Raw genomic sequence first — 26,372 nt, 5'->3', positions numbered from 1 at the left:
TGTTTTGGCTATCTTAGTTTTTTTTTCAAGTTTTTTGGCTAATTTGGGATTTAACTAATATTTTAGTTGGTCATCAACTTCAGTATTTTCAGCTATCAATTTCAGCCTCTTCAGCTTAGCATGTTCAGCGGCCAAATTCAGTTTACAGCATTCACACTAGCATTATCACAGGTAATGCTATATATATAGTTTTTAGTTAGTTAAAAGCTAATGATGGTTAAGATTTGTGCTTTACATCCATTTTGCGCATTACCCGATTAGTCGACTAAAAGAAAAAAAAAATCTGTAATTAGTCGACTGTTAACATAGTCATTTGTGTTAGCACTAATGGATATATAGATATCTGTGTGTTTCCACTCATAAAACAGGTCAATTTTTACCCGAGCACATAAATGTGTGTGTACGCATCGCTGCCTTGTGTTTATTAGATTTATGTTAATTGCCTGTATTTCTGCATTTTAAGGCAATAAAGTAAAAAAAAAAAAAAAAGATTGCATTTCAGAGAACTTCTTTATTCCAATTGTTGTGAATTGGGAGCAGATGAAAACGTGTCATTTGAAAAAGTTTGCAGTTGTTGCAACTACAAACAGCATTTCACAAGCTTGTTGCTCTGCTCCATTCTGATGCATCCACTTGCAGACAAATAGATCCATTAACGTCTTAATTTTCCTCGACTGAGCTGACACCTGGTTCCAAATTGTACGGCTGGATTGCTCCGATATTCCTGGCTATTTTTGTTGCACCGGTTATGTTAGGTTGCAAACAAAGGGATGATGGGAAATGAGGGCAGGCTTACTCCCACCCACAAGTAAAAGGAGAATTTCTGTTGAACTACTGCAGATCTGCAGAAACTAAGTTGTAGAAAATTACTTTTTTTATTTAGCCTAAAAACAACAATAAATAATTCAATTATATCAGATTAGGATGAATCCTCATAAAATGCTCACATAGGAACATTTATATGTACATACTAATTTACAAAACAAGACATGATAAACAGCTTTATTACTGCCTGGTGAATGAATTTGAGCAGACTGGTAATGTATGCAGAGTGGGTTGATGGGAAGGGGTCCTTTGGGAGTTGTAGCTCTATGTCCCCTCCACCCCCGCCTTGAACCCCTCATTTCTATCTTTCCTCCCTAATTAACACTTCTCTCTGCAGAACAGAAACAGAAAAAGCAATATTCCTCAACTATAAACCTATATTAACCTTCTCTTCCGATCAAAGTGTTGACAGCGCTGTTGACAGCAAACTCCTTTGTGGACGCGTACCTGAGCGTCGGGTAAATGGCCCTTCCTTTCATGATGAATGTGACTGATCGTGCCCCAGTGGCTGCTGGGAACGCCAAACCAGCTGTTGGATTATTCATCACAGAAAGCAACAAATGTCCTTTAAGGAGCCTAAATGCCACAAAACCGACACACAACCTTTGTTGTGATGGATGCGCTATGATCCACAGGTATGGGCCTTGCTGCTGGCTGTGCAACAGGGCACCTGGCTTTAAAAAGTGTGGCTTATCTCTGTGGAGCAGAGGTAATTAGTCTTTATCAATTAAAATAATTTCAGGTTAATTTTACTGATTAAACTTTTTTTCATATTTTTCATTCATTTTGGATTAAAAATGTATCAAGAAAAATCAATTTTTCTTTTATCCTTTCAAGTTTATGGCAAAAATTATGAATTAATTTAATTCAACAGATAGTTAAATTGAGGTAAACACTTTATTTATCACAATGACATTTAAAAGTGCTCTTAAGAAGGTGCATCTTTCAATAAAAATGAAAAATAATTTTTAAAAAGTAACAAAAATTGCAACTAATAAATACAAAGTGCACAATTTCTTCATTTATTTACAATAAATAAATAAAAACAGCATCACATAGTCATTTAAAAACTAACTAAAATGTGCATAAGTTGTTAAAATCAGAAGTTAAAACAAACATAATTAAATTTACTTAAAAAAATCCAAAATACAGGGAGGTTTTTTATTTTTAAACATCCAATACTACAAAAGTGAAGCAGTTACAGTTGCGTTTTAATGCTTTTTAGCAATATTTTAAATATTTACTACACTAAATAAATAAAAAGCCTAATTCCTTGGCTAACAGGCTTAGCAGAGGGGGTCCAATTGCGTTTAGCAGCTCATCTTTGAGAGCAATTATGAAACATTTTTCTAAACAAGTTTAGCCTGCGTTTGAGCCTGCAGCTCTCCTGTTGAACAGGAACTCCAAAGCCGAATTTGAGGGGAAAATTCTCATTTGTAAAGCTAAACTGCACAGGGAAAAAGGGCATAGCTCACACATGTACCATAATTACTCTGCAAAACACCGTCTGCTGCATTGGTAATGCCAGAGAGCCGTCTTCGCCTTTTGCTTCAGGCAAGAAAGACTTCAGGCGAGAAGAATTTGTAACTTTATCTAAGAGATGGTCTGGTCTGGCTTGTATTTATCTCCTGGTAGGAATTTCCTCCAAAGAGCTGCATGTCGGTCTGCATGAGCTGCTTTCTCTGCATTAGAAGTGTCAGAGCAAAGGTCCTCTGTGAGCTGGCCGGCTAAAGAGGAGCGATTGCAGCGGCGGGGACTTTGGCCTCCGAGCCGGCACCAGATGGATAAAGGCCAGAAAACAGAGCGAGTGACTAACAAAGCATCTCCTGGGAGACGGACAATAAAACAAGAGGATTCTGGGAAATTTATCACCAAAAAAATGATAACAGAAATGTGAGATCTCCTTAATGTGTAGATTCAACTACAGCAAATGTGTGTTGTGTTAAGACAAAACCGAACTGCTTTTGTCTTCTTTTAGTTCCTGTATTTGCACACGAGTGGTGTCACAGACGATTATTTTAACTAATCACAGATTATTTTTCTGATTACTCAACTAATCGGGTCATGCCCAAACTGGATGTAAAGGACACATCTTAGCTATCGTTAGCTTTAAACAAACTAAAAACTAGATATATAATATTACCTGCGATAATGCCAGTATGAATGCTGTAAGCTGAATTTGGCCGCTGAATATGCTGAAATTTATGGATAAAAAAGTTAAAGTTGATAACTGAAATCGCTGAAGCTAATAGCTGAAAACGCTGAAGCTGAGAGCCGGCTAAAATATTAGTTAAATGCCAAATTAGCCTGAAAAAAAAAAAACCTGAAAAAAGCAAAAGTTAGCCCAAACAGCTAGCATGCAGCTGAAATGTTAGTTAAACTCCAAATTAGCCTAAAAAATGAAAAAAGTCCAAGTTAGCCAAAATAGCTAGCATTCAGCTGAAATATTAGCTAAACCACAAAATAGCCTATGAAACAAAAAAACTTCTAAATTAGCCAAAATAGCTAGGATGTAACTAAAATATTAGCTAAACTCCAAAATAGCCTAAAAGACAAAAACGTCTAAATTAACCAAAATAGCTAGCATGCAGCTGAAATATTAGCTAAACTCCAAAATAGCCTAAAAGACAAAAAAGTCTAAATTAGCCAAAATAGCTAGCATGTAGTTAAATTATTAGCTAAACTCTAAAATAGTCTGAAAAACAAAAAAAACATAAATTACCAAATATAGCTAGCAAGCAGCTGAAATATTAGCTAAACTCTAAGATAACCTAAAAAACAAACAAACAAAAAACCCTAAATTAGCCAAAATAGCTAGCATGCAGCTGAAATATTAGCTAATATACAAATTAGCCTAAAAAACAAAAAAGCCTAAATTAGCCAAAACAGCTAGCATGCAGCTGAAATATTAACTAAACTCGAAAATAGCCTAAGAAACAAAGTCTAAATTAGCCAAAATAGTTAGCATGCAGCTGAAATATTAGCTAAACTCCAAAATAGCCTAAAAAAAAAAAGCCTTAATTAGCCAAAATAGCTAGCATGCAGCTAAAATTTTAGTTAAACTCCAAAATAGCCTAAAAAACAAAAAATCTGAATTAGCCAAAATAGCTAGCATGTGGCTGAATTATTTGCTAAACTCAAAAATAGCCTAAAAAACAAAAAAAGCATAAATTAGCCAAAATTGCAAGCATTTAGCTGAAATTTTAGCTAAACTCCAAAATAGCCTAAAAATTCATAATAAAGACCAAAAAAAGTCCAAAAAGCTTAAAGAATGACGTTATAACTTTCAATAATCGTGGCAGACCTACTGCACATTGATGTTTTTAGAGCGCCACGTTTGCATCACTGAAACTGTAGGGGACGGCTCACTGCATTACCATAGATGCAGCTTCACGTCAATCTTAGAAAATCTTCTCGGTCCAATTTATCCTCTCAGAGAGTCAATAGCAAGTAAAATCCTTCATGTTTAAATCCCCCATAACCACAAAATGGAAACAAGCTTTTATCTCTGGGCTAATTTGTAGTCTGGCTTCAACCAAAACATCTCATCACGTATTCTGGAGCGCTCTAGTTTGCTCGACAGTGGGGGCCACATCTGCAGCTCCTGCACTGACCTTTAAGAACCGAAACATCTGGGAATTTAACTCATTCGATTAGTATTCCAATGTCACTCTGAAAATATTTAAATGGACACCAGGGGGCTGAAAAATTGATCCCGCCCTTCTCCTGACACAACATGAGCGCTTGTACATGAGCATGTGCGACTTTTAATCAGCTGCATTACAGCTGTAGCTCATGTTGAACCTGGCAAGTGATGAATGACGGCGACACGCATTTCAAAGGCGTCCATCATTCGTCCGAGTGCAGGACGGGGTCGGAGTCTGAGGCGGAGGAAGAGATGAAGGGAGGATGCTGCGTTCAAAGAGGGGGGGTGCAGAGTGGGCGACTGACAGACAAAAAAATACCAACGCTGCTCCAAAGTTCAGAAAGGGCCCCTTTAAAGCCAGCATGAACCAGCAGAAACACACCTGTAAGCTTCAGAAACAAGCAGGGTCCAAACGCAGCGTTCATGAGTTTCAACAGACGTTTGCAGGAACACAAAGCTGCATGTTTGTGCGTTTTATGAACGCCAAGAAATAAATATAGCTTTAGAAGCGCATCCACTTACAATCATCATCTGATTTATGGGGTTTTTTGCTCACTTTTTCTTAAAAAACAAAGAAAAAATACATTTTAAATACATATAGTATTTGCTTAAAATGATTAATTTTGTTATATACAAATTTTATTGCTTTGAGCGCACAAATTTGAAGACAGATACCTTATTATGTTCAGTTTAAAGCAGAAATGATTGTGGTTTTGGCTGCAGCAAACCTTAAAGACACTCAGTTCATTCCCTCAATCTCTGTATTTCACATTATTGACATTATTATAATATTATTATACATATGATTCAATACTATTCTTGCATTGTTTCACATAAATCTAAACAAGTGGTCAAAAACATGATTATGAAGACATTTTTAATCAGTTTATTTAAAAAAAAGGAATTTAAAAAAATCTTTTTTGCAATTGTAATCCTCCAAACAATTATTTTTTATAATCGTTCATAGATATTTTATTTTGAAATTAGTCATAAATGAAAAAAAAAACTATTTATTCTGGATCTAAAGTTGGTTATTTTCTGGTTTTGCAAAACATTTTAATTTATTGTTATTTTCTCATACATATACTTTTGTATATTGTTTTTACAAATATTGCACCAATAACTACATTTTTATTTATATAGATAAATATATTTCTAAATAAGGAATATTTTATAACTAACTTAAATAATCTTGTATTTTAAAGGCTTTAGGACCCATTTTATGATATTTGTTAGAAATAAACTGGTTTTTCCTGTTTTTTTTAATTATAAGTTTTGTGTATTAGTCAATATAAAACAAACTAACAGTTCAAGCGTGACGCATCTCCATCATTTTTGTATTAAAACAGGAAGAGTATCATACCAGAGTTATCTACAAGTGCAAATTCTCCTCATCATCTACAAACCTTAACGGCTGAAAAGCTTTTCAGCTCGCCGTGATTGATCTAAAAAACACTTTGCTTGTATAAAATTTACATAATTACAGTACTCGTCGCACCGTCACTGAGAAAGCAATCAGTCTTTCGCGCTGTGAACGAACGGTTGTCAAGGCAACAGAGGCGAGGGGAGCGTGCCGCCGGCCTTGAGGGACAATCAGGTGGGCGTGGCCAAGGTGGCCGAGGCGGCAGGAGTGATATGGATGCCGAGGAGAGTCAATCCGATACAGTGCTGAAAAGTTACTTTTTTAAATAATTGCAGAAATAAATAATTTCCACTCATAGATTTAATTGATTTTAGAAGCAAATTAACACAGTTTAACTGCAGCTCACTTACAGGAGAATGTCGTTTTACGCCCTGCTGACCACTCAACTGACCACAGAACACATTAGGTTTAAAGAGGGAACTTATTTTGTGTGTTTACAAATACATTTTTTCCAGTATTTATCTTTTTTGCTGTGCTAAAAATGCAAACGCACCAATATGGTGAATCACGTTTGAAATCATCCGTGACAAATTCCCCCAGAGGGAGGAAAGCTAGAGCCACCGCAGATCAGCCTACAAGTTCACACTGACCGCAGAGGTCTTGACTGCAAGTGTCCCAGAGAACGCTCAGTCATAAAGTTCTCAACTTGACCACCAAGACAAACAAGTTAGCAGCTCAGACGCTGGATCGCAGCCAGAGAGTGTGGAGGAAGTGGAGCAGCTAACGCTCTCCGTCTGACCACAGCAGAGGGCCGAGCTTCAGCTCTTTGCTCTTTTTCAGTCAATCAATGCAGCCACGGACAAGTACAACCCGTTTGTTTTATTCATTATAAAACCATGTTGATGGTTTTTTACAAATAAATTAAATTTAAAATTGAAGTTTTATTGATTTTTAAAAAATGAATTACATTTAAAGTGACGCATTGTTGATATTTTTTTAAATAAATAACATTTAAAGTAAAGTATTGTTGACTTTTTTTTAAATAAATTACATTTGAAGTGAAGGATTGTTGATTTTTTAAAAATACATTGCATTTAAAGTGAAGCATTGTTGATTTTTTTTAAATAAATTACATTTAAAGTAAAGTATTGTTGATTTTTTTAAATAAATTACATTTAAAGTGAAGTATTGTTGATTCTTTTAAATAAATTACATTTAAAGTGAAGTATTGTTGACTTTTTTTTAAATAAATTACATTTGAAGTGAAGGATTGTTGATATTTTTTAAAATAAATTAGATTTGAAGTGAAGGATTTTTGATATTTTTTAAAATAAATTACATTTGAAGTGAAGGATTTTTGATATTTTTTAAAATAAATTACATTTAAAGTGAAGTATCGTTGATTTTTTTAAAACAAATTACATTTAAAGTGATGCATTGTTGATTTTTTTTAATAAATAACATTTAAAGTGTCGCATTATTGATTTTTTAAAAATAAATTACAATTAAAGTATCGGTGATTTTTTTAAAGTAAATAACATTTAAAATGATGCATTGCTGATATTTTTTTAATAAATTAAATTTAAAGTGACTGTATTTTATCCAAACATGCATGAAGGACTTCACAACTAAAATGATCCAATAAATCAGTTTTTTTTTCTAAATTCAGTTTTTTCTTCCCATTTTTCAGTGACAATCATACACAGTCCTGCAGTAACCGATACCCACAGATAAAGAAATCTAAAGCCAAAGCAACAGATTGACACATTCTTCTGCAGAGCATTTATGCTGTCTGTCATTTTGCCAAGGCCACTAACACAGAGAGGGATGGCTGTTTCCAGGCAACTGGGCAGCCAGCATCTAACCACCATCATCCAATCACCTTCGCCAATTCCCACTTTAGCCAATCACGACTGAAGTCAAGCAGAAGCAGTTTAACGGGGCAGCAGCTAAAGAAAACAGGAACACTTGACCCTTCAGGTACAATCTGATCTAAGCGATCACAAGTTCGAACAGTTTAATTATGTCATCAACATGTCAGGAAGTTGTTGTTTTTTAGTTGTTTTTGATTTTCTATAAATCAGTATTTTCTCAGTTTAGATAAATCTACATGCTTTTATATATATTTTTTTATAAAATTTTGTTTTTTGGTGTTTTTAATATGTTATTGCTGCATTTTCCTGATCATGGAGGACATATAAAAAGAAAATCAAAGACGTTTTATGTTTTTAACATTTTCTTGTAGCATTTTTCTCACAATAGAGAACATAAATAAAATAATGTATATTAAAAACTGATGCTTGAAAAAGCTCCGCTCATGCTTAGCAGCATCAAACAGGAATATATAATAAATAAACTTAAACCTTAAATAACTCTCAATGTTTTATTTTCCATAAAAATAAATATTGTCAAAATTATACAAGCACAAGATCTGGAGGGCCGAATCCGGCCCCTGGGCCTTGACTATGATGACACATGTGATCTAGAATAAATCAAATGTATTTTTAACGTAAGTGATCAGTATAAAGATCTCCACTGAGCTGGGATCACATTCATGCTTCACAAACAACAGGTTGTGTTTGTCTCTGAAGCCTCTCAAGCTTCTACGGTCCACACATCGCACACTCACACTGACACATAAGTTTAGGCATGGAAATCTGTTATCCTAACGGCGCCTGACGGTTCTTGTGATTCTACCTTCACTCTTCGTGTTTGATCCTGCAGGTACAGAGGAAGTGGAGCCCACCGGGAACCTCTCATCCGCTCGTTCTGTTCGTTTTTGTTTCTCTGATCTGTTGCAACGACTCAAACCTGATCACTTCACAGCCTTGTGAATATTCAGCTCTGTTACTCATCTGCATCTGTTGTCTTTTAGGTTTATTCTGAGCAGAAGAGGAACGCTGTGTGAGGGCCTGAGATAGTCTAACATGTCAGACTCTCAAAAAAAAACAGACCAAGCTTTCATAAAAAGTCCAGATTTTATGCTTTATTGGAATTTTTTTGTTCTAGTTTTAGTTTCTGTGTTTTACCTTTCTTTTTTTTGTTTTCAAGGTAAATTCAGCTTTTTTTTTTAAATCTTCTTACTAACTTTTTGTTACTGACTGTCATGTCTGCACTGGTTTTCAACTGGTTTTAACCTGTGCATCCTCTTACTGGTCTTTATATTTCTTCTTCTGGTTATTCTTCTCAGTATCTTTTAAGCACTGGTGCGCCGTGTGTTGGTGCAAGGGTTAACTACCACCTGCACTCAAGTAGTGAGTGTCCGTTTTCTAAAATTTACGGTGATGTTACAGAAAGCGGGAGCCCCCAGATCCCCCCTGTGGAGAAGAGCACACGAAGGGGGATCCCCTCCCGACAACCCGACACCGACCGCCCATAAACGGCACCGGAGGATCCATCACAGGATCCCCCGCCGCCAAAAAACAGGAGAACTAAGAATGCAAGCCCCAGAAACTGGTCCCCAACATAGTTCCAGGAGTCCAGTTTTAGGCCCCTCCAGCCCCACACGAGGGCCGTACTACCCCCCCAGAGACAGGACAGGGCCACCTAGAAGACACCTGCAGGATTCTCCAGGCTGCTGCTGGATCAGCGAGAGAGATGATAAACAGAAGACCTCAAGATTAAAAAACCCAAATGTACAGGTTATTTTTTCTCTTATTTACCCCCCAGACTTATGTTCCCACAAGAACTTTCTTTTAAATCATTTATAATATAAACAAATGTAAAAAGTAAACGAGTTCAGGAGAATTACAAACTTTTACAGCCTTAATTTAGAAACGATTGATCATCTCTGGATCTATTTTCAAAATGATCTTTTAATTATGATGATGCTGTTTTTGAAAAAAATAAAAAAAAACTGTTGTTTTCTAGGACATAGTTTCTGCAGAGCGGCAGGAGTTCATTCAGCTTTGAGTTGGTGTGCAGTAAGCCTGCCCTCCTTTCCCATCATCCCTTTGTTTACACTCTCCTGCTAGCTTACAGCTCCCCCTCGCTAACATTATCGGTGAAAAAAATGTTAAATGTTGGAGCTATCCAGATCAAACAAGGAAAACGAAGACGAACATGGATATATTTGTGTGCAGGTGGGCGGAGTGCAGCGTGGAGCTCATAACCCGCCGATTGTAGCCTCTACATCGCTGTTACAAGTTTTTTTAAATTGTACTTTTTAGTCTGCTCCTAATTCACTATGATTTGAGTAAATAGATACTCAGAAATCCAATTTTAAGGGTAATACTTCATTTTAGAGAACAGTAATTAGTGGGTATCTATACGTATTTATTGGGAAAACTACGAGTAGGCTCTATGAACCTAATTATGTTAAAAAAAATAGTTGCTCCTAAGTATAAATCACACCCCTGGTCAAACTATGCAAAAGACAGTGACTCATACTCTAAAAAATATTGTTGATACACAGAAAGTACTTTTAAATTAGGGTAAAACTAGACAATAAAAGAAAGTACTCCTTATTTTCACTGTATTATATAAATACCCAGTAAATACCATATTGTAAAAAATAGTTTTATCTTTTTAAGCTTAATTTTCTTTATAATTGTGCTCTATAATGAGAAAAAAGCCTCAAGGCTTTGCTAAAAACACAATTTTTATTGGAGTGAGTATTTAACAAATATGACTAATTTGGCCTAAAATTATAATCAAACTTTTTAGGTAAAAAATTCCAACTTTATTAATAGTAGTTTTAATATTCACAGTGTCAAAACGTTTCCTAATGTTTTTATTTAATAAAAATGTGTGACAATATCTGATTTATAGTTGAGTTTGACTTGCTTGAAGCTGCTCTGAAACCGGAGAGAAGCCTCAAACTAAAAATGAACATGCCAATCAGGAAAACTGAGGACGGGGTGTTCCTGTCGCTTCAAACCTCCAAACAATCATACAGCGGGACCCCGTTACTATGTCCGTCAGGCAGTAATAAAATAGGACTTCTGGTCCCTTGGCCCCGCCCACCTTAAACTAGGTCCCGCTTCCAATGTTTCAGTCAGAGCAGTAAATCAGTCTCTGCTTAAAAAGATCAAGAGCTGAAGGCTGTGAATGAGAACGATGAAACGAGGGAACGTGCTGCAGATGAGGATGAGCTGAAGGCATCCCATAATATGAGAGGAATGTGAAGCCTCTTTCTGGGGTTTAATATGATATCCTGATGAAAAACACAACTAGGTTGGAAATTGTAGACCTAAAGTACCAATGCAGATAAATATAAATGCTTAAAAAATCTGCAAGGATTTCTAAAAATGATGAATGACTCTTTTAAATAAAAAAAAATTCAGGTAAAAATAACAAAAACCCTGAAGATAAATGTCTAATGTCAGCATGCGTCTTTAGTCGGTGTCTGTGACTCAGACTAAAAGCAAAAATGGAGGTTCATCCAGTAGAAATCCTGCATTTCCTCCTCAATATGTGCCTTTGTGAACTCTTCTCTGGCCGTGCTTGAGGCTGCGCTCGCTTGTGCCTCCAGGGTTTATAAATAAAAGCCACAGGACTCATAAAAACGAGATAAGTGACGTGTCAATAGTTCAAACTGAGGCCATTAATCTGAACGGAATAAGACCACTGCAAATGCAGCCGATGCAGACGGGATGGTGTGCAGCGGCAGATGAAATCTGCTGTCCATTAACCTGCAGGGGTGACCGTGCAATTAACGGAGCCAGAAAGAGAGGTGACATTACCATCAGCATTGACTGCAAAATTCACGATCACGTAAAAGACCTGAGCGTGTCAGCAGAAAATCTGTCAAGTCATGAAAAAGAAACGTGAACAATTAAGCCTCAGCAAATTAAATTAAAATAACTGCAGCAATTCTTCACAAATTCACAATAGAGATCTAGAATTTTTAAATACATTTATTATTAATAAATAATAAGTACAACTGTAATTTCCGAGTATAAGTCGCACCGGAGTAAAAAATGTCTAATAAAGAAGAAGAAAACCATCAATCATTCAAACAATAATTTCTGGATTTAGAACGTTTTTTTAATTTCCCAAAAAGATTAATAAAACTATCTATCTAACCATGTATAAGTCACTTTAAAGTATAAGTCACACTTTTAAGAGAAAAGTGTGACATTTCAGAACAAATCCGCCAAGCCCAGAGTAGCTAATAAATAAATAAATACAATAATACAATTTTTTTGATCTGTATAAGAAAAATATTGAAATTTAAGAGGAAAATGATCAGATTCTCTTTCGTGTTTGTTTTGGAAGACACTTCTTCTCCTGCTGTCAGTAGCAAATACTTCGGATGCAGCGCCCTCTAGCGGTTTTTACATAAACAACAGCTAAAAGACAACCTTGTTTACTTGGAAAATAACTAATACATAACCATTTTGTTGTAAAAAAAAAAACAAAAAAAACCACAAAATTAAGTTGCTCCCGAGTATAACTTGCACCCCTGGCTAAACTCTGAAAAAACTGTGACTTATACTCCGGAAATTACGGTAAAACTAGTAAAAAAACATGACAAATAATTATTATTTTCACCTGCAGACCTGAAGTCTATAAAAAGATTTAAAATTAATTATAAATGCATATTTAGGCTTGTTAAAACAGTTCTATGTGAAGTGGACCTGCTGTGAATAAATCAAGGTGTGTAAGTGAAGTGTAAAAATGTCCCTCCAGGCCACCATGGTTTTCACACACCAGCAGCTGCACTCTGTTGATAAGAGTCCCACTGAACAGCATCACTTTGAGGACAAAATGAAGTTACAGTAAAAACATAAAACGCTCACAAACACAATTCCGCACACATAAACACATTCTGTTTCACGGCAGCTATTTAGAGTCTCATGGATTAATGGATGCAAACCGAAGAAAATGTTTGACACCATCTCTGGAAAAGCCTCAGTCAGGGAGAGTTTGGGTCCCCATGACATATATTGTGTAAAAAAGGGATATTGTCAAAAGATTAATATTCATGGATACCACAGAAAACAATATTATGTAAATAGGGTTGAATAATTTAAAATAATTGCTCTTCTTCAGTAATAAATACCCTAAACTGACATGTTTGTTAAAGACAAACTCCAATGAAAATCATGTTTTTGGTGTTTTTAACATGTTCTTATATAATTTTTCCTCTTGATGGAAGATAAATGTAAAAGAATTTAAGATGAAAACAGCAATTTTGTGTACTTATTTATTCAAATTGTGCTGGATCAGGAGCAGATGAAAACCCACGGTTTGAAAAAGCTTGAGTTTGTGACGCAGCGACTGCAGTGGGCGGGCCAAAGTCTCTCTTCTTCGCTCCAATTCTGCTGCATCCACTTGCAGACAAAAAGATCCATTAATTTTATAATTTGAGTGGCTTTCTGGCTCATAGTTGTGCAGCTGGTTAGCTCTGATGTTGCTTGACATTTGTTTGTTTTTGTTTTTCTATACGCTAATGTTAGCCCGGGCTTGGTAGGTGCTATAAGCTAGCAGGAGTGTGTAAACAAAGGGTTGATACGTAACCAGCAGAAGCTAACAACCACGCAAACAGTCCTGCCCACAACCCAGAGGCGGATTTCTAGTTAACTCCTGCCGCTCTACAGAAAATATGTCTTAAAAACAACACAGGCTTTTTAATTTTTGCTAAAAACGGCATAATTATAATTTACAATGGAAAATACAAGTACAACAGTACCAGTATAAGTACTACTAATTTGCAAAAATCTAAATTTTACAACATTTTTGTATGCGTAATACCTTTCATCAAATTATTTGTTTTAGTTTGTTTTTTTTTAATGCGGGCTGCACGGTGGCGCAAGTGGTTAGCGCTCTTGCCTCACAGCGAGAAGGCCCCGGTTCGAATCCCGGCTGGGACCTTTCTGTGTGGAGTTTGCATGTTCTCCCCGTGCATGCGTGGGTTTTCACCGGGGACTCCGGCTTCCTCCCACCGTCCAAAAACATGCTTCATAGGTTAATTTGTGACTCTAAATTGTCCCTAGGTGTGAATGTGAGAGTGGATGTGTGTGTGATTGGGGCCCTGCGACGGACTGGCAACCTGTCCAGGGTGTACCCCGCCTTCGCCCTTCAGTAGCCGGGATAGGCTCCGGCACCCCGCGACCCCGAAAGGGAAGAAGCGGTCAAGAAGATGGATGGATGGAATAATTTTTAATGCTTAAAGTCTTTAAAATAAGTTTTTCCCTGGATTCAACGGTCTACTTTTACCTGTCTATTTATTAAATAAAGATAAAAAACATAGTGAATGTGTCAGTGGCTTTATAAAGAGAGTGGGTTAGCTAATTAAAACACTAAAAATAGAGCCCAAATTCCATTGATATTCCTTTATAAAATAAAAATGCATTACATTCATACCCACCAGGAAACAGAGAACAACCAGTTTCGTAGCTATACTGTTACAAATCAGTCGTAAAAGTTAACAGGCTAAAAGGGTGCATATTCACTTAACGTCCATTCGGTAATATTTTCTCAATCACATGTGGTCACAGAGGCCAAAATAAGGTTAAAGAGGCCGAGACGAAACTTTTGAAGATTTATCGACTGTTTCTCTCCTAAACATTTTCAGCTTCGTCCTTTTGGCCTACCAACCCCCCCAATTGAACTACCTTCCCAGCAGGTGGGTGTTCACAGCTCAGCCCCTCGCCCTATGCAGGACACAATGTGTGACAACCCCACTAATAAGTTAATCATTGACTTAAATTTATGGACACGCTTGAGTTCAAACTCTGAGTTCATTTAGAAAAAGGGACCTCTGCATACAATATTCTACCTTTTGACACGACAAGCATGAAGCTAAAGGGAAGATTTGTGAGAATATATAAAGTAAGACATTTAGAAATCAGAGAAAATTAAATTTAAATTGTATATTATTTTGGTAGACAAGCTTCTTAACAGTTTATTTTTAGTTATGAAGACAAGAAATAAATAATCTTATTTTAAAAAATAGAAGAAAAAGCTGGAGTTCTTATGGAGCTAAATTGGGGCCAATATTGTTTGAACAACCCCCCTAAAAAAACAAAATAAATTAAAACTAATATTGGTGTTTGACCAAAAAATGTAAATGTAAAAACTTTTGGCAATTCTAAAATAAACATAATTATTTTCAGCTTCAAATGTTCTGTTTTTTAGGTTTCAAAACTCAAAATTTAAAATTCAAAACTTTTGGCTCTTTGGGGCGGGGCTAACATGAAGAACCAATCAAAATCGATGAGGGTGGTAACTAGAGCCATTTTCTGATCGTAATTATCACAGTTCTCAAACTGAGGAGATTTGAAACAGAATTTAAATTTTGAGTTTCAAATCCTAAAAAAAATTAACATTTGAGGCTAAAAATAATTAAGTTTATTTTTGAATAGCAAAAAGTTTCTAGAATTTAATTTTTTTGTGGTCGAACACCAATATTTTTTTGTTTGGGTTTCAAATAATAATTTTCTGTAATTTATCCCTTTAGATTCTGAGCTGTATTTTATTCCACATGTTAAAAATATTCACTTTTTAGGATTTTTTTATCCTAAAAATATTGCCATAGTCAGTTTTTTCTCTTGCCAGCACAGAAGTGCTAATGCATGCTTTTATTTCTAGCAGAATAGGTTATTATAATGCTCTCTTTGGTCTTCCCATGGAGAGGAATCCAAACCTTCAGCTGCTTCAGAACTCAGCCGTATGAACCAGAAAAACGGGAAAACATTACACCCCCAATTTTAAAATTGCTGCATTGGCTCCCTGAGCGATTCAAAAGTGAATTCAAGGTTCTTTTAATTATTTTAATGCTTTCACGGCTGCTGTATTTATCTGATATGAGTTTACAGGATGAGACATTAAAGTCGTCCGCAACAATAAAGTTACAGACTTTATTGTGTGTATTATTATTAGGGGTGTGAACATTAACGCATTAATGCATACGATAATTGAATTTAATTGAAAGAGTAAAGGTCTTTGCTTTAAATATAAATACATTTTTATTCCATCATTTTTAAAACTATTTTATAAATAATTTTTTTTTTATTTGACTCCATCACAAAGATGATGTCTTCGTTAAGACCTGGCAACCTTTTCTGTCATATCTTAGATTAGACATTACCAAAATTATCAAGACAGCATTTGTGCTTTCTTGTTTTTTCAACTTTATATTCTTATACTTCTAATTTATTTTGTACCTATAGGGCAATAATTGTGTGTGGTTGTATTTTGCTTTCCTAACATGCTAATAAAACAATAAATAAATATTGGAAAAAAATAATCAAGTTAATTTGATGGTTCTGTTTTGAATAAAGCTGTTAGAACTGCAGCATAAGAAGAACAGGTTATTTTTATGAGCAGCTTAAACAGAAGATAAAAGTTTTCACTAGTTCATTGTAGCGTACACTATTGTGACAAACGCAACACAAACTTTGACAATACTTTAGGAATAATACTTCAATGGAAAGCTAAAGTGTACATGATGAAAGGTCCTCTGGACTTTAGTGCGCCATCCCTTTCCTTTGGGAGTCCGTTTCCATTTTAACCTGGTAATACTGTAACTCCAGCTCATGAATGAGCCGTCCTTCTGCTCATTCTACCTTTAACTTCCTGGATGGCAGGAAGGAATCCAATACCTAACTTTATTAGATTATACGCAATTTCCTGAGTCTATCCGATTAGGGACACACCGACCTTGAGGTGCTTGAGTCATTATCCTCATTTACATGAGAAGGAAGTGTCCTTTGTTGTTGTTTTTATATATATATGTGTTGTTTTAACAATAAAAGAGAACAAACTTATAACTGAGTGGACATGAAGGGTGACGGTGTGCGGTGCACTGACTCCTCGTAAGACGATGGCTTGGAGGCCTGCTGTGTAGAATATGTATCGCAGTGGCGTTTGTGTGCAGTGTGTGGGAGGATGTGTACGTTTGTTTGTGTCACTGAGCAGCATGTGGTGGCTACACGGCGGGTTTAAAGATCAGCATGAAGATAGGCAGACTTCGAGGAACATTTGGACACAGAATTCCCTCCCAGCCTGTTCCACAGCCTCAGACCTCCAGCAGACCAGAGCCAAGTACTTCTGTCAGCAGACTCCACTTTACTTGAAAAAGAGCCCTATAACTATTGCCAAAAATGTCTATTTTTTTTTTAATGTCACATTTGTCACAATAGTTTGTAACTTAGTATAAACACAGTAAACGAATCGGAGGTTCATTTCTTTATAAATGCATTCTAAATCGACATTTTCTCAAGTTATTTTTCTTAAGTTATACGCCTCAAATTCAAATGAAACTTGATTTAAATATCACTTTTCTTGTAACAAAACACCTACTATGATCTGTACTTCTGATGGACCCATTTCTGATCCTACCATGATGGTCACTTCCAAAGAGAACCTCAACATCTTCAGCTGCTTTTCTTCCATTCTTACTGAAACTCACTTAAAATAAGTAAGAGTAAGTGCCTAAAGCCAACTTAGCAAGTAAATAAAATCATTTGCATCTAAAATATTATAAATGCAAGTTGGTTAACTTAGGTAATCATACGATTTTACACAGAGATAGAATTATACCCTAATAAGCTAACAGTTTCAGATTCCTAATTAACCAGTTACCACCTGCTCCATTAAATATATAAAGTATACATGCTCTGCCAAAACATTAGGAATTTAGAAAAAAATATATTTTTTAATATATTTAAGGGTGTCATATTCTGCTGTTTAAGCTATTATTTTTTTTGTTGCTTCTGTGCAGGCGGCTGTGACTCCGCCCATTCTCCAATGGATCCTGCAGCAGTCACAGCTGCCTGCACTTCAATATGTTCTGTATATTTAAGAAACCTAAAGTGTCAGCTCGTTTTGTTTCCTGGCTTGTTTTCTTAGCCCTGTGAGGTTTTTTTCATATGGTTTATGTCAATTAAAGCTCCTGGACTCTTCCTTTAATGATTTTTTTTCCTCCTGATATCCTAGCTGTGACAAAATGATTTAACCTCTGGAATAAAAAGGTTAAAAGGACATTTAAATCTTGACATATATTTATGTCTTAGATGTTTTTCTTTGAAAAATTTGACATAAAAAAAAATATATATATATATATATATATATATATATATANNCACACGGTCTACAGTGTGAGAATAATAGTGGCGGTTTTGAAGAGTGAGCCACAAAAATCATTATCATATTATAAATGATCCTAAAGCTTCTAAAAAAATGGCAGCATTGCTTAATCTTACAGACAAAATACAATTTTCCAAAGAAAGAACCTCTCAAAGTGTTTTCAAAGCAGGCTGGTAATTTTCTGTAGGTTATAACTAAACGAAGACAACTGGGATTAAGGAGACTAAATTAAATTACAGCAATTAAGGCATGTAAATATTCAAAGTTGATAATATACCAACACAAATTCCCTAAATAGCTTTATTAACAAATGTTTCAACGCAATTAAAACTGTTGAGATGATTTCCTTTTAATTAAATGGCACTTCAGTTTGAGTGCTCCTAAAGGCCTCCAGTGAAGGATTCACCATCAGAACACAGACGACTCCTGAAAATATGACAGGTTAGTAAACTTAGGAGCCTAAGATGAGACAATTTACTGGAAAGTAAAAAAAAAAAAAATAGTAATTAGTCTTGAAGATTTGGTCATTTTCTTTATGTTTTAAGTTGTTCAAGTGATGCCTCATTGTGTGATTAACAGAATAACATTTGAATTTTCATCCTCAGGATTATATTTTGGGTTTTACCAGGTATATATTCAGTTTTTAGGAATTTTTAGGTTTGAATGTTCCCACACTTCTATCCACTAGTGCTGCCACAAACGATTATTTTAATAGTCGATAAATCACAGATTATTTTTTCAGATTAGTTGACTAATTGGGTCATGTGCAAACTGGATGTAAAGTACACATCTTAACCGTCATTAGCTTGAAACTAACTAAAAACTAATATAGAATTACCAATGATAATGCTAATGTGAATGCTGTAAGCTGAATTTGGCCACTGAAGATGCAAGTTCAAATAGCTGAAAATGCTGAAGCTGATAGCTAAAAACGCTGATGCTAATAGCTGAAAACGCGGAAGATAATAGCTAGCTAAAATATTAGCTAAATGCAAAATTAGCCTAAAAGTTTTTTTTAAAAAAACCTAAGTTAGCAAAAACAGCTAGCATGCGCCTGAAATTTTTGCTAAACTCACAAAGAGCCTAAAAAACTGAAACAATTCTAAAATAGCCAAAATAGCTAGCATAAATAAATCCAAAAAACCTGAAAGAATCTTAAATTAGCCAAAATAGCTAGCATGTAGCTGGAATATTAGTTTATAAACCCCAAAATAGCCTAAAAATCCTATTAAATGCAAAAATAGTCCTAAAAGCTAGCAGAATGCTATTATAACTTTCAACTTTTTTAAACTCCATAAAATATAAAGTAACGATAATCCATTTGTCGAATACTTGTGGCAACCCTACTATCCAAAACAAAAAGATTTTGAAACGACACATTTTTGTTTATCCAAAACAGGAAAGAATTTTATTCAAATAAAACCCCCAAAACATAGTCAACATAGAAAATAGTAATTTGTTTAAATATTCAAAGGTAAGCAGCTATATTTGTACAAAGACAGATTTTTTTTCTTAAGGTAACTGCAAAGTCAATAGCATTCAAATCATGTCCTCCAGCTTGTGTCTGCCTCAGGAATAAACACCTCAGGAACAAAAAGAGCTGAAGTGAGTCCAGCCTTTTTCCCGGTGCCATGGTAACTTAGGTAGAAGAAGTTCAGCCTGAAAGGCATTAAGGCTGAAAACCTGCAGAGAAACTCACAATTTCAGAGCCACTTCCCCCACCAACCAGGGTACCTTTACACTTTCAAAAATGTGTGTTCCTAGTATTATAAAGTTTTTAGCCTAAATAAAAAAACCTGTGTTGTTTTCTAAGAGATTCATTAGAAGTTTACCCAATGTTGGGGTAGAGCATCCCTCCTCATTTCCCATCATCCCTTCGTTTACACTCTCCTCCGCTAGCTTACATCCACTCACAAACCCCGCCTAACACTACCAGTGCAACAAAAATGGAGCTACAGTTTTGATCCTGGTGCCAACTTGAAAGAGGAAAAAAAGATTACATTTGTTTGCAAGTGGATGCATCAGACTCACAACAATTTGACAAAAAAAATGTAATTTTTACTTTAATTTTCTTGATTTATGTCCTCCATCATGAGAAAAATGCTACAAAAAGAACCCAATTTTCATCAGGATGGATCTTTAAAGAATTCATTTTGAGATATTAAAACAATAGACAGATTTTAGCTAAAAAAAAATTGCTTGGGGAAAAATATGGTCTTCCAAGAATAAACATACAGCCATAAGACTCTACGCGCAAAGGGTTCATTACAATAAAAAGCCTGGCAGGAATTCGACAATGCTCTTACAAATGTCTGATGATTGTGGCAGCAGAGCGCGGAGCTGCTCTCTGCTCAATTGAGCTGAATATTAATAGGGTGATTAGACCTAATTGTCTGAAGCCACTTATCAAGAAGAAGCATTTGCCAGAGGATGAATAGAAATAGAGATGCAAACTGCGGACTCAAACCCAATAATGAAGCGGGTGGTCCAGCGGACACGCCGCCTAGCGGTCAGTTAACTCGTCATCAAGCAGAACGGGGATAAACTGCAGGTTTGGTTAGGAAATGTGGAACCAAGATGACATATTATCACCCGTTCAGAGAAACAAATGTTTTTTTTTTTTTGTTTAAAATTGGAAAATGTGTCAAAGGGAAATCCAAATGGGCGTCGGTCAAATCTTTTCATCTTTATTTAACTCTATAGCCTCCCGCTAAACCCTTTATTTTATATTCTTGAGGGCCATTTTTGAAATTTTAGGAACATCAATAAGGAAATCCCCCATATTTCCAGAATATTTAATAATTTAGCATTTAATATAAAAACAGACAGGCTGTCTGGAGGGGGAGGGGGGTGGACAATAGTTGTGAATTATTGATCTGTCTTTTTCTTTAGATCTCTAAATTATAAGATGCTATAGGGGAAATAAAAAGATTAGATTTTCTAACTCCTCCTCCTGAAAGGACAGTCCTCTGACCTTAAATATATGAAACTTGAATCACTACACATTGTATCTGTCAGAAGAGTGAAACTATCTAAACATATTGATCAAGCAAATGTAAAAACCTCTTATATTTTCCTCTTTTTCACACCTCTTTTATGTCAGTAATTGTAACATTTGGGAATGGAGGCTCCCTAAGGCTTTGGCTTCCTTTCCTCCAATTACCACCAATGTCACCTCTCCTTTTTTTTTTTAAACTTTCATGCTTTCTCTTTCATTTCATCTGCCAGTTTCAGCCCTCACTCGGTCTCAGTGGCCTTTCTGTCTCTCAGCGTGTTTCTCTATTCTGCCCACAGGCTGAGCTTGAATAAAACATTCCAGAATTAGACCACAGGAAAAGCAAATAAATGCCAACTTTATGACCGACTGTTCAAACATGTTGAAAATTAAAGCAAAGGAGTCAAAACAGAAAAGCAGTGAAGAACATTTTGGAATAGCTCATCAAAATATTAGGGTGTAGGGAAGACTTGATTTGATGATATATTGAGATATTTCATTTAGCGATACTTGCATCGATTTAAAATGTTGACAAGCTGATAATTATTTTGTGAGCAAAAGTAGTTGCCTTAGCATGTATTCGTCATTTATTTATCTTCTTCTATATTCTTTATATTTTATTTTATTTAGCTATCTATGCTTCTGTTTGGTGCAGTGAGATTCACATGTTGTAGATTTCAGAATTCAGATGGATCGCCAATACTCCTGTTCTTAGCCGTGGACCTCACCTCCGGCCCTCACCCATCCCCCAGTTCTATCTAGATGAATAATATTCAAATATATAGTTGTAGAGTTAGATAAGCTAATTCTTTTTCAATAGTCCCGGTACATCGACTGCCCGTCCTGGGAGACGATCCCTCCTTCATATGAGGTTTCTTTTTTTTCCAGATATTAGGGGTTTTTTTTAGGATTTTTTCCTTACTAAGAAGGAGGGTCGAGGGCAGGGATAACCATTTTAGTTTAGTCTAGTTTAGTTTAGTAACCAGCTATTGTTCATGTTTTATGACCAACTTTCTGCCTTTGTACAATTACCGGTATGAAGCCAATGAGACAATCGTTTTGTGATATTGGGCTATTTAAAAGAATTGAATTATTCTAATGTGGAAAAACAACAGAACTTGATGGATTTGACATCAATTCTTGTTTACTTGTTTATTTATACACAGACACGTATGCTTAATTATCTTGCAAGAAATTCAAGGAATCTGGAAAACAGGTATTTATCTCTGAGCCAGACGGGTTTGAGTTTTAGCTAAAGACTTAAAATTAATGATTCGGATTGGCAAAAATGAACCAATACCAACTATGAATCATATCGGCAACCAGAAATTATAATTTGAATCGAATTGTTGTCCAAATAAATCGTTACATCCCTATGTTACACCATTGAAATGGAAAGTGTTTCGTTGCATTCCTACTGTATGTTTACGCTAAAAGTGTCAAACAATTGTCCTAATTTTAAGAATAATTTATATTTTGTTTTGTTACATCAAACCTATGAGCCAATTGATTTTTTTTCCTTCACTATTACTTGCTTATTGTCAAATAAATTAAAGTTATGACCCAAAAATCGAGGTTTGAAGTGAATAGTGAAGAAAGTTCTGCATCTCTGGAGTGAATCTGGTTTGGATGTCTTCAGCGTCTTTCCTGTAATTATCAGTTCTCAGGAAAAGCTTTTACTGCTAATTTTATTGTATTTATTCATCTCTGATTTGAAAAAGCACTTTGAGAATATCTTCAAAATGTAAAGAGCAGGACAAATAACAGCTTTCATTACTGGTATTATCATTAGAAGTAGAGGTATTAACTACCACCAAAATGCAGTAAAACCCCACAAACAAGAACCCTAAAACTACCCAGAACATCAAACTAATTATCTTAAGTGCCTCATGAAAAAATAGAAATGTGTTTCTTTCAGACTTTGAGCAATAATTAGAACACAAACAGGAAGTGGACGGTGTGTGACGGTTTAATTGGTCCTACTCTTAACTGCATCCCCATATAAAACAGAAAAACTGAAACTGTCAGCATTCGGCTCTGGATTCGTTCACAACCACACCCGTGCACTTGTGCACGCAGCTCCTGTGCATGCGAAGCCCCCAGTGTGTGTGCGCGCCGACTGAGCAAATAAAAACATCAACACAAGGTCACACGTCTTCATTCGCATCACCGTCCACAGCAGCTGAATGCTTTTTACCTCCCTGATCTCTGACAGCCAAACACATTAGTGTGTGAATTACATTCAAACACGTCTTCACCCGTTCACTTCATATTTTTTTTTTCCATTTCTGTCAAGCAGTTTAGAAAATAAAAGATGAACTTTAATCCAGCCGAGGACGTCTGACCTGCTGGCTGTCAGCCAAAGCTGTTGATCGGGCTTTTCATCTGCGCTTAATGAAACAAGTCATCCCATAACACAGGTTCAAAAAGGATTCAAAGACTGACTAGTGTTATAAAAATATGCTGAAACCACAGACGGCTGATTTCTAATCAACAGGACGGATCTCGTTATGCTATCAACATGCTGAGATTTAAACACCCTCTCTGATGTGTGTTTATAGCATGTTCTTGTGGCATTTTACTCATGATTAGGGACATTTATTAAGAAAATTAAGATTAAAATGGCATTTCTGAGTATTTATTTATTCAAATTGATGAAACAGGAGCAGATGAAAAATTCTGTTTAAAAAAGAGCTTATATGTGGTGTAGAAAACACACTGGGTAAGTTTCCTGCTTCGTTCCATTCTGATGCATCCACTTGTAGACGACCACATCTTCATTTTCCGCATCCGAGATGGAATCTGACTCAAAACGACACGGCTGGATGACTCCGATATTGCTTTTGTGTTGCACTGCTAAGGTTAGATTGGGGGTGTGATGGGCTGTAACCTATGGTGGTCCTAAAGTGCAAATCATACCAACAAATCACTGACAAAAAAATAAAAAAAGGAAACAAAATAAATATGAAACATTTTGGATAACAGAAGTAGCTTAGTGAGCTTAGTAGGGAACTATTGGACATTGGATGATGATATTCAGTATCGCTTCATGCCAAATAACTTTTAATTGAAATAATATACAAATGTTATAATTCAAACACCTACCTTTATTGGTTTCTTCTTTTGTTTTTTTGTTTTTTACATTTCATGGAAATTGTTGTTTTCTGAAAAACTTTTTTTTTTAAAGAACCAGAAAAAGTCAAGAGGACCTGGTTGGCCGCTGAAAATCATTAGCTGAAATTCCACAAGATTTCCAAGTTGGAGCCACTTTCATTAAAACTTTTTAATGTGAATAAACAGTTTAGTGTTCAGGATTAGCTTAAAATGTGTCAAAAGACGGTAAACGCGTTTTTAATCTTTTCAATGGCTCTGTAACAAGTTTTTGTGTTGACAGATTTGTTGGCGTGGTTTCCACTTTGATGCCACCGCGGTAAGCGGAAGAGGGTGTAAACAGAGAGCTCTCAGCAACAGCTAGGACACATTTTAGTACAGAAAATATTCAAACAAATGTAAGAAACTATGCCCTAGAAAATGTTTTTTCTTAATTCTGGCTAGACCACTGGGAACACTTGAAAATATCTAAAGATGATCAGAGTGGGACATTAAAAACCGACTAAGAAAATCACTTAATCTATGCTTTCACCTTAATTAATCTACATTGAAATGTTTGTTTTATAGCATTAACACTACAGTGATTCTCCAGCTCCTTTCCGTACGTTTTTTGGCACGTAAAAACTCAATCACACTTTCAGAAATTTCAGCAATCGTATCCAAACATTCAGCTCGTTTAGGACATTACTGATTGTACTTTTGGTATTCATAAACTTTATAGTTTTTGAAATATTGAGCAAAATATCCCTCATGGGAAATGAATGAGAAAGTCTAAAATTTCATAATTTTAAGTAGATTAGTAACAAGCCTTTAAATATATATATGGCTATGTTTTAATCTTTTAAAGTAATTTTCAAAAAATTTTGATTTAGCTAATATTTTAGCAACATGCTAACGTTTTTGGCTAATTTATTATCTATTGGGGTTTTATAGGCTAATTTAGAGCTTAGCTTCTGTTTTAGCAACATGCTAACTAATTTAGTTTTACTGCAGAATTTTAGACTGTTTTGGAGTTTAGCTAGTTTTCAAGAAACAAGCTAGCTTTTTTGGCTAATTTGGCATTTACTAAGGTTTTTAGGCTAATTTAGCTCATATTTAAGCAATATACTAAATATGTTAGCAAATTTGGCATGTATTATGGTTTTTAAAGCAATTCTATAACAAATGTTTCAGAAATTTAGGTCAACTTCAGCACTCTTTCATAGTTCTTTAACAAAATTTCTAGTCTTTTAAGAAATTTAACATTTTATGAAACGTTTTTGCATTTTCAGCAAATCATTTCACCAATTAAAGTAAATTGCAACATCATTTTCAGCAAAAAGCTTTAGCATCTGTGGCTTTAGCGTCTAGCATTATCGCAGGTAATGCATCTTTTCTAGTTTTTGTTTTAAGTAACTTGTGGCGCAGACATCAGGGTTATTTCTGTCGTTGTCATCTAAGTGACTCATTCCCTAATAACTTCAATGAAATCGTAAAAGGTTTCAGTGATGACCTTGACTCCTCTGATCACCTCCTCCTCTCTGTCCTTGGCCCCACCCCCTTGTCAAACACACCAATATTACCCCCTACTCGCCCTTCTCTTCATTCTACATCTGCTCACTCATGTGCAACTTATACATAGAAAAATAATGCATGAAACCGTTTCTCATCCTTATTTGATCTCGTTACGTTTTTCTAGTACTATTAGGATTCCTCAATCCCTAAACAAACCTTTGCCCCACCCCCCTCTTTCCTCTTCAACTCCATTCACGCGGGCTCTAATTCATCGATGAATAATGGATGGACAGAAGAAGACTTTCATCTGCCAAGGTTCTTTTTCTCTCACCGTCTTCCTATTGCAGGATGGATGTAGTGCTAATGCAGGGCAACATGCATTGGAGATGAGCCCAGAGACCTCCCACTCAGTCTGTTTGTCTGTCTGCTGCCTCGGGGTTCTCGCTCTCCTCACAAACACTTTCCGTCTCTTCCTCTTCCCCACTGGTCATTGAGAGGCCCTATCTATTTCTCTCAGTGTAAAACAAATATTCACAATCACTCCTTTCTATATAGAATTATCACAGCAAACGTTTGGTATTCTTTCTTTTTTGTACTCTTTGTTTGTTGCCTTTTTTGCTGCTTGTTCCCTCGATCCAGTAAGTCTCTGACCTTGGATTGGCAATCCTATACTTGTATTGACCTGCTTCCCTCCCCAGAAATATCCTCTGAAGTCACATCAAAAGACTAATGTATGAATTCTTGCTTTTCAAGGTTCATTCAAGAAGCAAAACCTGCAGGAAACAAGAAAAAATACATAAAAAAAACACAATTCGTTGATAGATTTAATCTAGAAAAAGTTTCTGGGTTCATTGTTTACATGTATTAGCTCAGGTGCCATCTACATGGAGGACCAAAAAGGA

The 26,372-nt window shown here is 35.6% G+C and overlaps 1 protein-coding gene and 1 long non-coding RNA gene across 2 annotated transcripts in view; one reads left to right on the top strand and one right to left on the bottom strand.

Moving 5' to 3' along the window:
- The window catches only part of xpr1a (xenotropic and polytropic retrovirus receptor 1a), an 86,826-nt gene that overhangs the window by 38,097 nt on the left and 22,357 nt on the right, over positions 1-26,372 (bottom strand). The window lies entirely within an intron of this gene.
- On the top strand, positions 7,404-9,472 carry LOC118598650. The gene is made up of 2 exons (XR_004947719.1): positions 7,404-7,814; positions 8,559-9,472. It is a non-coding gene; the product is annotated as an uncharacterized LOC118598650 (long non-coding RNA).

Source organism: Oryzias melastigma, linkage group LG4 (assembly GCF_002922805.2).
Source record: "Oryzias melastigma strain HK-1 linkage group LG4, ASM292280v2, whole genome shotgun sequence".
NCBI classification, from domain to species: domain Eukaryota; kingdom Metazoa; phylum Chordata; class Actinopteri; order Beloniformes; family Adrianichthyidae; genus Oryzias; species Oryzias melastigma.
Note: the sequence above shows the minus strand (reverse complement) of the source record. Positions and strands in the feature narration are given on the sequence as shown.